This window comes from Doryrhamphus excisus, linkage group LG18, assembly GCF_037039965.1.
Source record: "Doryrhamphus excisus strain RoL-2023G ecotype Guam linkage group LG18, RoL_Dexc_Guam_v1.1, whole genome shotgun sequence".
Lineage (NCBI taxonomy): Eukaryota > Metazoa > Chordata > Actinopteri > Syngnathiformes > Syngnathidae > Doryrhamphus > Doryrhamphus excisus.
In genome coordinates this window covers 5,769,765-5,784,468 of record NC_136374.1, presented here as the reverse complement: position 1 = coordinate 5,784,468, position 14,704 = coordinate 5,769,765, and positions in this window count along the sequence as shown.

Below are 14,704 nucleotides of genomic sequence, written 5' to 3'. Positions count from 1 at the left end.
CGAGTTGTCATTGACTAATAGAATATTTGTTTGATCTGTAGCTCGTCACTGTCTTGTTTTCGACAATAAAACAAAAAAAATAATTTTGTCATCGTCATCGACAGAAATTGTCAGATTGTTACAATGTTTGTTTTATGTCAAAAATAAATGTTACTGATTTTTACATGCATTCTGATTTTGAATCTGGCCTGGGATATCTCTGTGTGGGGTTTTTGTGTTGTGCTTGTATGTTTTTTCCGCTTGGAGGTCAAAAACATTCATCTCGGCTTCATTGGAGACTCTGAATTGTTCCTAACCAACCCACCCTACCTTCACCCTTTCTTCTCTGTTGGTAGTTTTTGACATGTTTGGGTGGTCACAGCCTGTCCTTGGTCACACCGGCTCCTCATCTGTCCTCCTCTTCCCCCTCCCCTACCAACGTCTCCATTCTTCTCCTACAGGAAAACAAGCGATTAAAGGTTTATTTCCTAATTGAAGGTGGCAGCCAAAGCCGCCCGCTCACAGTCATGAGTTGCTCACGGGGGCAGATCAGATCAGGGGTCTCTCAAGAGACACTGGTGCATTCTGAAGAGTTTGATATTTTACCCTAGTGCTGTCCAAATTACTAATTAAATTCATTCATTTTCTACCGCTTATCCTCAGAAGGGTTGCAGGGGTGCTGGAGCCTATCCCAGCTGTCTTCGGGCGAAAGGCGGGCTACACCCTGGACTGGTGGCCAGCCAATCACAGGGCACATATAGACAAACAACCATTCACACTCACATTCATACCTATGGACAATTTGGAGTCGCTAATTAACCTAGCATGTTTTTGGAATGTGGGAGGAAACCGGAGTACCCGGAGAAAATCCACACATGCATGGGGAGAACATGCAAACTCCACTCAGAGATGGCCGAGGCTGGAATTGAACCCTGGTCTCCTAGCTGTGAGGTCTGCGCACTTACTCATTAAATGTAACATATAAAATATCAAGCTTTAATAAAGATGCCAGTGAATATGCATCTTTTGATAGAGCCTTCTGTAGTTTGTACAGCAGTGGAATGACAGGTAGAGACCCAAACAGAAGCATGTAGAGGGAAAAAGCAGAGGGCCTAAAATTGAGCCAAGTGGGACCCCACACAACAGAGGAGCATTTAAAATGTTTTGTGAACTGAGTCAAAAGCAAAATGACACCAAAGTTCTATCCATCCATCTTCTTCCGCCTATCCGGGGTCATGTTGTGGGGCAGCAACCTCGGCAGAGTCTCCAAGACTTGCCTCTCCACTGTGTCCAGCACCCCCGGGTGATCATGTTTTGGAGATGTTCCCAGGCTAGTCGATAGACTTAGTCTTTCCAAAGTGTCCCGGGTCTTCCCTGAGGCCTCCTTCCGGTCGGACATGCCCGTGGGCGGTAGACCTGAGGGAGGTAGCCTAACCAAATGCCCCATTCCTATCCTTCAAGGGAGAACCTAGCCACCCCACGGAGGAAACTAATTTCAGCCGCTTGTATTGTTGCAGAGTCCGCATCTCTGCAGACGCCACACCAATCACCTATCCATCTCACAATCCATACTTCCTTCACATGTGGTACTTATGTAAGCTCCACCCTTCTCCGGTATAGACCTTGCCCCCAGGTCGTTACCATCAAGCCGCACGCCCAGGCCTGGCTCCAGAGGGAGGCCCAGTGAGAGAAAGCTTGAGCAATTATTTTTGCTCATCATTGAGGTCTTGTGCACAACTTTTGCAAACTCCTCCACTGCAATAAGGTGGTATCTCATGCTAGGAGTCCACTGGGCAGGCGCCAGTTTGCGGCAAAAATTATGTGATTATCGCATAGTGGCTCGCTGTGGCGCTGAATTAATGTTCGCTCGGCATGTTGCCATGTTGCTGTTATACCAATCACATAATCTTTGACGGAAACTGGCACCAACTGGCGCATCATTGGCGCAACTTGGCTCGCGCCATTACATTCCAGTGGATTCCAATAGGCGGATTGTTTGCAACATTTGGTTCCACTTGGTGGACACTTTGCACCGATTCCTTGATGCAATGAAGATTGCGATGAAGATTTAAAAAGCCGTTATGGGCCACCACGAATCAGTTGGGAGGCAGTTTGAGCCACTGCACGCCACTAGGTACCTTATTGGCGACACTAGGCGCCACAGCCAATTGCATTGGCGCGAACTGGCACCAACTGGCGCCGGTCCAGTGGACTCTTAGCATCAAGGAGTGACTTGATAGATAAAAAATATCATTCTATCAGATGGAAACGCCTAAAAAATGTTGCACTCCTGCAGAAATCTTTAGGCTCTAATTCATGTGGGTGTCCACTAACAGCCCTCCCGTTTTCCCTGGGAGGTTCCTGTAGTTTGTACTTTTCCGGCGCCCTTCCATTTTAATAGTTCCCCATACGCAGAGAAAACACACAACACACATACAACATTGGGCAGTCGGGTCAGTCACACCAGCACCCCTTATGGTGGGAACATCGGCAAGTATGGTCCTTTTTTTATACTGGTTTCTGTCCCAGAAAGAATTGTGTGTCAAATGTATCTGATCTCAGCGTATTGAGGAACACATTGATGGAGTTTCCTCCTCTAATTGGTGATCACATTGTCCCCTTGTGGATTACGTAGCCCACACCTCCTCCATCCAATCAACTTGCACACTCTCTATTGTTTCCCACAAACAAGTCATGTAGAACAGAGGCACATGTATTTTAGCTTCATCCTGACCAGATGATTCCACTACACACTAAGCCCAACGGCTGACACGGAGCATTATATAACTGCACACAAGCGCTTGACGTGACTCCACAGAAGCACACGAGTGCACTTCAAATAGTAAACGCTCTCACACAACCCCAAAAGTCAGCATGAAAATGAAAGCGAGGAGTTACCACTGTCATAGTGGTGAAAACGACGATGCTACACCGCATACACAATGACTAATCAAGAATGAATGTTATTGATGACGACTGATAATGTTAATAAGTCTTTCTTAGAATATCAATGTGTGCAGCATCTGATTTGTTAGATGCTGCATTACCCTGAAAGACTTGCCCCAAAGTTTAATTAATGGAGGATGAGGCAAAGTTGCATCCTTTAATTTTTCATATGTGGCCTGTAAATACATCAAGAGTATGTTATGTGAAATTTTTTCCAGATGACCTCCTTTTACTTTGCAATGAAGCAAAAACGTGAGCGACACCATGGCGAAACATGAAAAGAAACAGTAAAAAAAAAAAATCCAAATGTCTGATAAAATATTACTTTGCCATAGAATGCTTGCTTTTATGTCCCGCTCCATCACACAGTCTGATGTTGCTATGTAAACAAACCCCCACTCTGCCTTGTACTTATCAAAGCCTTCTCTTCTCAAAGCTACTGTGGCGTAGTCTCTTAGATTACCTTAATGACCCATATATCGCTGCAAAAAGTTTACACTTTTAAAAAGCATTGGTTTTATTTTGATAGTTCTAAAGTTATCGTAATTTAACAATACGTTTCCCAAGAATTTGACTGCACTCCCATGCTCAGACTGCCCGCTGCTGTTGTGACGAATACCAAGTGCAGCACAAAGCTTAAGCGCAGAGCGACAGTTTGCAGACCGCTGTCTGCTATCTGTCTGTTTGTGTTCAAAATGATGATGATTTGGATGGAATTTTCAAGAATTGTCAGAAAAGGGACATGGATGAAATAAATTAAATTTGATAAAATTTTGGAGGAAGATTTTTTTGCAGGTTTCTTTGCAGGTAGTTCAATAACTACTTTGTCAATATTGGTCCCAAACAAGAAGAAGAGATTCCGAAACAAAGTACAAGCAAGGCAAGGAATGAAACAATAGAAAGAAATCCTAATTCTATGTTTCTGACAGATGTAACAAAAAAGGAAATCATTGACATTGTCAAAAATTGTAAAGCAAAAACATCAACTGATTGTAATGGAATCGAAATGGACACTATAAAAACGGTAGTCATCATCAGAACATCAGCAATTTATCTTTTCAGACCGGAAGATTTCCCCAAGAAATGAAAACAGCTAAGGTTGTTCCAATTTTTAAAAATGGTGACAAACACCAATTTACAAACTATCGGCCAGTCGCCTTACTACCACAATTCCACAAAATTATTGAGAAGCTATTCAACAATAGGCTGGATTAATATATTAATCCAAACGAATTACTATCAGAAAGTCAGTATGGATACCAAGCTAACATTTCTACCTCCATGCCACTGATCAAAATTACGGAGGAAATCACTAAAATCACAAGAAATCACTCCACACTCTTTATTGCTCTCTGGTTCTACCATATCTTACTTATTGTGTGGAAATATGGGCTAATAACTATAAAAGCAATCTTCACTCGCTAAATGTACTGCAAAAAAGGCTAGTAAGGATAATTCATAATGCCGCCTACAGAGAACATACTAACTCCTTACTAATACTAATGCACTCAATTGTAATCTGATGCATGTTCAAATGAAATAGAACCATTACCATTACCATTACCATTACCATTACCATTACCATTACCTTTAGCACTGCTAGATGGGACCATTTGTGCCATTTGTGCATATAAATATGTATATATATTTGTGCGCAAAATAAATGTCCAGGGCACTTGTTTGAGATATTTTGCCTTCCCGGTAAATTGGGACACATATATAAACACTTACCACTGTCATCTTAAGTGTTAGCATGCTAACGTTAGCATGTTAGCATTGATAGCCTGCTAATATTAGTGTAGTAGCATTTCTAGCCGTTCTCATTGGTAGACACATATAAACACAGTAGTACTATCATCCTAGATATTAGCATTTTAACATTAACATATTAGAATTGTTAGCTTGCTAACATTGGCATAGTTGCATTTTAGCCATTTTCATATTTAGACATTATGCTAGGTGTCAGCATGCTAATGTTAACGTTGCTAGCATGCTAACATGAGCATACAAGCATTTTTTTGCAATTTTCATGAATACAAACTTTAGCAAAGACTTAGCGCTATCATGCTAGATGTTAGCATGCTCACGTTAACTTGTAGCATGCGAACATAATCATTTAAGCGATTCAAACCCTTCCATGGTATGTTTTCGTAGTGCAGAAATCCAAATACATAGTAGCATTTCAACCATTTTCATAGGGAGACAATATTATGCTTGGTGTCAGCATGCTAATGTTAGCATGCATGCTAACATGAGCATACAAGCATTTTTTTGCAATTTTCAGGAATATGAATAACAGACACTTGGCGCTATCATGCAAGATGTTAGCATGTTAACATTGGCTTGTAGCATGCTAACATGATTATTTAAGTGATTCAAACCCTTCAATGGTATGTTTTCATGGTGCAGGAATTTAAATAGGTCGATAAAATAAAAGTAGGACTAACATTTATTTTGTAAATCACAATATGGGGGCAACTATGGTGCTTGGCGTGGGTCTGTGCTCTTGAATTATTTAATTAACTTTTTTCAACAACCAGCAGGACATGAACCGAGAACATTGCAAAACTCGCAAAGTTGCTGAGAGCACTTAAAGTGAGAAGGCAAGCCTGCTTTTGTTGCCTGACCTACTGTATTTATTCCAGTGGTACGATGTGACTCGTACAAAAGTACAACATTTTGTACTATTTGACACAAACCTAAATTTAATTTGATGCCTGTTTTAGAGTAATACAAATACATGGCAAATTAATTGTTCAATAATATGTTTAGTTCAAAATAACACAATTAACAAAATAACTATTTAACTATTTTTGTTATACAAATCTATACTGTATAAACATTTCAGTCCAAGGTTATGATAGCACAGGTTTATCAAACTATAAAAAGTAAGGAGGGGTGAACTATTTGTGTTTTATGTGACTGACAACATTTAAATTGCACTTTATTTTCAAAGCGCATCTCTACCTGGTGTCCTCATTTGTCATTAAATACAGGCGTCATATTTTAATAGAACACTTGTAAAAGAACTACAAGGTGAAGCAAATATTTGAACTACTCAACATCAGCTGGTGAGCAACGTGTTGGAAACCCCAGCGATAGCGGAACGTTGAACAACTAGTATCTTCAGGACAAGCCAGAAGTATGAGTGCAAGATTGTTAAGTGACACTTTAAAAAAGTAAGTTGTGATGCTGATAGATGAGTGATGTATCCCATGAATGTAATCGCCAAACTGAGCTAGCTTGATGCAATGTGTGCAAGCCAGGCGATATGTGTAAACAAAAACACCAGAAAGTGGAATGAGATCACACATGCTGGAATAGATGAGGTTGTTGTTCTCAATTGACGACATATTTTACGGGCTGCTGTTCACTCTGCTGATAATAACAAACAAAGTGAAATATGTGTTGCATATCTAGTCTGCCAGCAATGCCAATTTTGGTCCATGCTTTTCAAAATAAAGCACAGTGAAGCATTTTTAAATGTTTTCAGAGTAATGTTGAGTAAGGACCTCAAACAGTGCACAACTATGAGCCAATTCAAGAAACAATACAAGCAGTTGATGTTTGCTAAATACAAGGATGAAGAGTCTTGAACCAGTCATGATGTGCTATATATATCACTATATTGACACTTACTATGGTACCCATTATGTCATTGGATGCTCATATCACCTTGTACTTCGGTATGGGACAAAAAATTAAAAAATTAAAAAAAAAACTTAAATTGTGTTATGGAAAGCAGGAAGTGAACAAATGTAACAGTTAGTGATTGTAAAAGTACCAGATGGAGGGGTAGGATTTAATAAGCTTTGCTTCTTCCTACTCCTTTTGGACATGTGGAACTGTGAACTGATTATGGGATGCACTCAATTGTAATCTGATGCATGTTCAAATGAAATAAAACCATTACCATTTTTATGAACATGTTTTGTGCTAACATTGTTGAGACTTGTGGTGTAACCGTGCTAGCTAGCAAAGAATTAGAGTCAACCGCTGAGGACACCATAGACTGACTTCCACTTCCTGTTTTCATGTGTTGGCAAGCTAATAGGCTGTGCTTTGTGATGAAAATACATGAAGAAGATTAAGAACACGACATATTGTACGCTAACCGTAAAATGTGCAGACACATTTTGGTGTGAGCTTTCAACATTGATCAAAACATGCTATGCTAACCTTGCTGGAAAAACCCAACATGGACCAAAAAACAAAAAAAAAACCTTAAACTGTATTATGGAAAGCAGGAAGTGAACAAATGTAACAGTTACTGATTGTAAAAGTACCAGATGGAGGGGTAGGATTTAATAAGCTTTGCTTCTTCCTACTCCTTTTGGACATGTGGAACTGTGAACTGATTATGGGATGCACTCAATTGTAATCTGATGCATGTTCAAATGAAATAAAACTATTACCATTACCAATGTTGGTCAATATGTGCATAAATGTGTAGCATACGTATGCATTCATACAATATTTACATAAAATTGTTAACATTTTTATGGTGTGGCAGCTTTTATTTTGTAGTGGTGCACCCCAACGATCAGTTGCATGTAGTGAAAACCCTGAGTTAAAACTTTTGTGAGTTAGATTAAAAATCTTACCAGGACATATATTGCGCATGTCTGGTCTTTTCTGATAGTTTTAATGGTTGATAGACTGGGGCACATAATCTCTCTGAGGTAAATTCATCTGAAACTGAGATGGCAGTGTCTCAGTCGTATGCGGATGGTTAATGCTAAAACCAAAGTAAAGTATATGATCTGCTTAGAGAAGAACAAACCGTTCCTACACAAGTTAATGTGACACAAGATGGATTTAGGCAACAACAAAACCGTCTGTAAAGTTAATTGTTGATTGTGTTGAGTCCGGGATGTACTCATCAGTCACACAGCAACACTGAATGTGCCAATTAAATGTGAGAAATATCTTTCACGAGGGGTGGACTCTAATCTTTAACACTCTTCTACAGTGCTCTTCTGTTCGAACGAGTCAAAAGAGGTGTCATAAGTTGCACAAAAGAATCACCATGAATGACTTCTCATAAGGATGCAGCTTGAGCAGGGGTCTCAAACACGTGGCCTGCGGGCCAAATGTGGCCCGCAGGACACTAGTTTGAGGCCCCCACCTTGATATGAAGGTTTAATGTTAGTGCGGCCCGCGCAAGTTTGATATGGATGCTGTATGGTATCATGTACCCAGAAAAAATTATTACGTTTGATTAATGTTCATGTTAAAGGTTAAATAACTGTTAATAGTTATACTCCCTATCCGTGTGGAAGTGGTAAGTTTTTGGCTATTTAAGTTTAAAGGAAATAACTTGAAGGCTACCGTTTAGGCCGCTAGCTCTCTAGTTTGCGAGTTAGCATGTGTCTCAAGACCCTGCAGTTGCGCAATATGTTGTAAATAAAAAGAGTATAAATGTGACTATAGTCGTGTTTTGTCATGTCTACAGGGCTCTAATAATGCTTTGTTCATTTTAATCTGAAAAAAATCATTTGTCTACCCACCAACTATATGTGGTTTCTTAAGTTTTTATTATTATTATTATTATTATTATTATATTTATTTATTACTGATTGATTGATTTTGTTTATTCTTGATTTGTTTATTTATTTTTCAGCTTATTTTGTGTAGAAAAATAAAAAGTAAGATATTTGAGAACAGTGGAATGTTTTATCAGAGCTTTTCTTGTAGAAAATCGAAACCAAAGCAAAGTTTATTCATTTTTCTGTTTTTAATAAATGCGTTTTTTTTAAAACCTGATGCGGCCCAGTCTCACCCAGACCCTAGCTCCAGTGGCCCCCAAGTAAATTGAGTTTGAGACCCCTGATGTTGAGTGTTAAAAAGCGCTTGCTCCTACAGTCGGCTCTTTGAAGTGACTGTGTTAAATCAGGGGGGTGTAACGATTCAACTACATCCATCTGTTTTGGTTTATGTACATCATTAATTTATACCTGATTCCCTTAAAAAAAAAACTATGGGAATCAAGGAAACTGTCTGACTGACTGAATTTTTGACAAAAAACTTACTGAATCCATTTAAAGTGACTGAATCATATCGTTGTAAATGATATCATTTTGATAATAAATCCATTTAAGCGACATAAAACTCAGAGGAGCCGGTTTGGGAGTCAAAAGAGTTGGTTCTTTTTAGGGAGCCGAGCCGAAAGAACAAAACTCCCATCGCTCGTTCATTCCATTGAAACTAACGATAAAACAAAGTCATCTCGTGACTGATGATGATGAGCAGTAAGATGAGGTTGTAGGCTACTTTTTATGGCACCTGGTCCTTGAGCTACACGTTTATTGCTCAAAAGCAGGTCAGTGTGATACGCAGGATCAGTGGAATTGTTTGTATAATTAACCCGGTGAAGGACATCACTGTTAAACATTTGGATTCCATTCATTCATTCATTTATTTTCTACCACTTATCCTCACGAGGGTCGCGAGCATGCTGGAGCCTATCCCAGCTGTCTTCGAGCAAGAGGCGGGGTACACCCTGGACTGGTTGCCAGCCAATCACAGGGCACATATAGACAAACAACCATTCACACCACACTTACATTCAGACAGTGGTTGGGGTGAAAGGGTTAGAGCAGGGGTCTCAAACTCAATTTACCTGGGGGCCACTGGCGCTAGGGTCTGGGCAAGGCTGGGCCGCATCAGGTTTTCCAAAAAAAAATGCATTTATTAAAAACAGAAAAATATACAAACTTTTTCAGTGCTTTGGTTCCGATTTTCTACAATAAAAGCTCTGATAAAACATTCCACTGTTCTCAAATATCTTAATTTTTATTTTTCTGCACAAAATAAGATGAAAAATAAATAAACAAATCAAGAATAAAGAAAAACAATCAATCAGTAATAAATAAATATAATAATAATAATAATAATAAAACGGCAAATAATAAAAACTTAAGAAACCACGTATAGTTGGTGGGTAGACAAATTATTTTTTTCAGATTAAAATGAACAAAGCATTATTAAAGCCCTGTAGACATGACAAAACACGACTATAGTCACATTTATACTCTTTTTATTTACAACATATTGCGCAACTGCAGGGTCTTGAGACACATGCTAACTCGCAAACTAGAGAGCTAGCGACCTAAACGGTAGCCTCCAAGTTTTTCCTTTAAACTTAAATAGCCAAAAACTTACCACTTCCACATGGATAGGGAGGATAACTATTAACAGTTATTTAACCTTTAATATGAACATTAATCAAATGTAATAATTTTAAGATAAGATATGCCTTTATTCGTCCCTCAGTGGGGAAATTTGCAATTTTTTCTGGGTACATGATACCATACAGCATCCATATCAAACTTGCGCGGGCCGCACTAACATTAAACTTTCATATCAAGGCGGGGGCCTCAAACTCGTGTCCTGCGGGCCACATTTGGCCTGCGGGCCGCGTGTTTGAGACCCCTGGGTTAGAGTTAGGATGAGGTTGTGCTTGAGCTGGAAGCTTGTAACTGCCGTCCTGTATTAACATTAAAAAACATTACAAAACTCCAAAGACATAAACCTCACTGCATGTCAATGCATTTTATACTTTCAATGTGTTTAATTCAAAGTGTGTGTGGCTACTTAGTGCTTAGACCTGCATTGTGATGCGAGTAAAGAATGGCAGGAGGGTTTTAAGGGGCAGGGGGAGCCAGACATATCTCAAAATATTGACATTTTTATGACCGTATATCAATTACTCTTGGATTTTTGCAACGCATCGGGTGGGTGGGTCCCAAATGTAGCTATTGTAATTAAAAAAAAAATAGGCCATAAATCATAAGTCCTACAGGCAAAGGTGAAGCTATTGTAATTCTGTGCATGTGTGTGTGTTTAAGCTGCCATTGACGAGCTGCTGGCTGACACATTCCAAACATAGTGACCTCGGACCTTATAAGGTCATGACTCATTATTACCCCTTGTGCCAGTCTGCCCAGCAACAGAGCAGCAGACAAGCTGGGACAGTCGCATTTTTCCACAACATTGTAGCTGATCTCCAAAAACCTTGAAGTCATTATCAGGATTAGACAAAAACAAGCACAAGTGAATTCTTCCCGAAAATAATTTGGGCAACATTTGTTTGACTGAGTTCATGTATTTGTAATGTTGATGGCAAAGGCAAAAAGCTTTCTCTCTTTGAACTCGGTGGGATTGTTGGGCTGCATAAGCAAGGCCTCTCGCAGCACAGCATTGGTGCTGAAATTGGACACAGTAAGAAAGTTCTTCAAAGGGTTGTGGAACAAAAAAGTCAAGTGGTAGACCCCAAAAAATATCACCGTCCCTGAGCTGGAGGATGCCATTGGCTGTCAATCAAGACACAGGACCATCGTTGGCCCAAATGAAGGTTGTTACTGGTGCCGAGTGCAGTCCAAGCCTTTAGAAGACAGCAGTTTTTCAAAGGCTTCATCTCCTTCAGCACCACAAAGTTGTCTGTTTGAAATTTGCTGGAAATGTTACTGTGACGGTCCTGATGTCTTCCAACGTTACTGGCATCACAAAGAGATCGCTTCTGAGGGGCCGCCATTATGATCCTTCAATGGAACAATACAGGGGCATCAAACGGCTGTTGTTGGGGACATCCCTCATGATTGAAAGCCCTGGTCTGTGTGGTAATGACTGGCTTTATCGACAGGATGACTTCCTCTAGACAAGCTCATTCTTTTGGACCGGCCTGTGTGTTCGCCTGATCTACTGAAAACATTGGATGGATGGCAGGGGAAGTTTACAGTTCCAGACAGTGGATGCCCTCTGTAAGATATCTTCACCATCTGGAGCAACATTCCCACTAGCCTCCTGGAAACACTGGCATCAAGTTACCAGGCAGCTTTCTATCTGTGGTCTTGAACTTTGGTAATGGTAATGGTTTTATTTCATTTGAACATGCATCAGATTACAATTGAGGGCATCCCATAATCAGTTCACAGTTCCACATGTCCAAAAGGAGTAGGAAGAAGCAAAGCTTATTAAATCCTACCCCTCCATCTGGTACTTTTACAATCAGTAACTGTTACATTTGTTCACTTCCTGCTTTCCATAATACAGTTTAGGTTTTTTTTTTTGTTTTTTTTAATAATGTACCTCGTACCGAAGTACAAGGTGATATGAGCATCCAATGCCATAATGGGTACCATAGTAAGTGTCAATATAGTGATATATATAGCACATCATGACTGGTTCAAGACTCTTCATCCTTGTATTTAGCAAACATCAACTGCTTGTATTGTTTCTTGAATTGGCTCATCGTTGTGCATTGTTTGAGGTCCTTACTCAATCCATTCCATAGTTTGATTCCACATACTGAAATGCTATGGCTAGCATAACGTAGTCCTAGCATAGAAGTGTTTCAAATGTACTTCTTCCCTGAGATCATATTTCTCCTCTCTTGTAGAGAAGTATTGGATGACATTTTTAGCTAATTGGTTATTTTTAGCCTTATGCATTATTTTAGCTGTTTGAAGATGAACTATATCAGCAAGTTGAAGTATTTGTGATTTTAGAAATAAGGAGTTAGTATGTTCTCTGTAGGCGGCATTATGAATTATCCTTACTGACCTTTTTTGCAGTACATTTAGCGAGTGAAGATTGCTTTTATAGTTATTAGCCCATATTTCCACACAATAAGTAAGATATGGTAGAACCAGAGAGCAATAAAGAGTGTGGAGTGATTTCTGATTGAGAACAAATTTTTTGTTCAATATTGAAATATTTCTGGCCACCTTATTTTGTATTTTTTTTAATATGAGGTTTCCAGCTCATATTTTCATTTATTGTGATCACCAGAAATTTATTTTCGTTCACCCTTTCAATGTCCACACCGTCTATTCGTATTTTCTGGTGTGTGTCCTTTCTGCTGTTACCAAACAACATAATTTTAGTTTTACTTAGGTTCTTGGATTATTTTTGGATTAACTTTGGATTATCTGATGAACAGCCTATTTCACTGGTTTGCAATTGCTTACTCAAACGTACTATTTCTTGTTTTAACATTTTCAAGCTCTACTTAGAACCTCCTTAAGATCCAACACTGCAAAACGTGCATTCTTGCCATTTTTCAACTTACCATTTAGATCAGGAATGTATAAATTGACATATACTACCACCTGCTTGTCAGGGTGCACCCTGCTGATTGCACAAACTCAAATGTAAACATGCTGTGTCGGGATAAAGACTCAAGGCGGACAGCCAAGGTGTTAGCTTAGCGTCTGCATGCTGGGAAAGTGATCCGTCATGAATAACACAGGAGAAGAAAGTGGAGGATAGAGTTACATCTGAAGGACATCTCCCTCACGTCAATCAATGGATGACACTCACACAGCATTCTTCTTAAACCCAAATTCCACCCGACTTAACCCTCCCGCTGAGGACATCATATTGAATGTTAGCAAAAATTGTTTGCTTAAACATCACACCACACTCACTGCAGGGTTACATCCACAACAAGACCAGCAGGGAAGACACGTTATACACTGTATGTGTGTGTATGTGTGTGCATGTGTGTGCATGTGTGTGTGCGTGTGTGAGACATTTGAGGCTGCCTAAACATAGATGCAGACAGATGTTCCCACTGCAGCAGCAATCAGTCAATTAGCTGCCGCATTTAACACAACCAGACACAACAGCAATGAGATGAAGTCAAACGTATTTTTTTTAATTATGAGGATTTTGTAAAAAAAAAAAAAATATGTTCACGTTACGGTTCCAAATTTCTAGGTTTCACTCTATTAAAAATATATAATTGTTATTAGTAAACATGTATTTGACTTATTTCTTGCATAAATGAAGCATCTTCAAGCATAAAAATGGCTACATGAAATAAAATACAAATATATGCATTCAGATGATGCATTCAAAGACATTGTGATTATGTAGTGTTCTGCATTGGTCACTAGGTGTCAGTGATGTTCAGTCCAGAAACAGGAAGAAAAAACATGACAACATGAAACTCTCCCAATGCTTCCATGTGTGAGTCTATGTTATGTCTTATTTATGTTGTTATGTCCATGTTGTGTCTTGTTTATGGCAATCACGGCTTATGGGTTCCATACTCAAATATATGAATTTCTGCAAAGTAGGATTCAATATTAATCAACTCAATATTTTTGTAGTTAGATCATACAAAACGTGTTCATGACTTTCTAAATATAATAATATATAGTTTTGACCACTGTTAGAGCCCTCTAGCCAAGCACTAACACCCCTATAGTCATTTTACACTCATATTACCCAATATAGTCCACAGAGTCAGAAAAACATTATCAATTTTGACATAAATAAGACTCATGCTCATGTGTCCAGATGTGTGGACAGGAAGTAACTAGTTTGTCTGGGATTCGAACCACAACATTAGCCCATGTTATGATGCTGATGAGGACCATTGTTATTGTTATTACCATGATGTTATTTTTGTGCCTGCTGTGAGAAATTTAAAATTAAATTAAATCAATAAATAATGAAAAAAATTATTTATAATAGATAATAAAAGCCTGTCGTTGCCGATTAAGTCTGGTCTGTATTATCACTGACACCTAGTGGCCAATGACTACCTATTGTATTTGTATTTTAGTTCATTTAAAACATTTTTATGCATGGAAATCCTTAATGTAGGGCAAAAATAAATAACATTCATTTAAATGTGTATTTTTGAACTAATAATAGGCAGTAGTCAACCACAAAACAGTGATTATTTAGTAATATATTTATTTTCAATAATCAAATGAGGGAGCAATGTTCAAACTACGATGGTGCGAGGGATGACTGTATGCTTTTT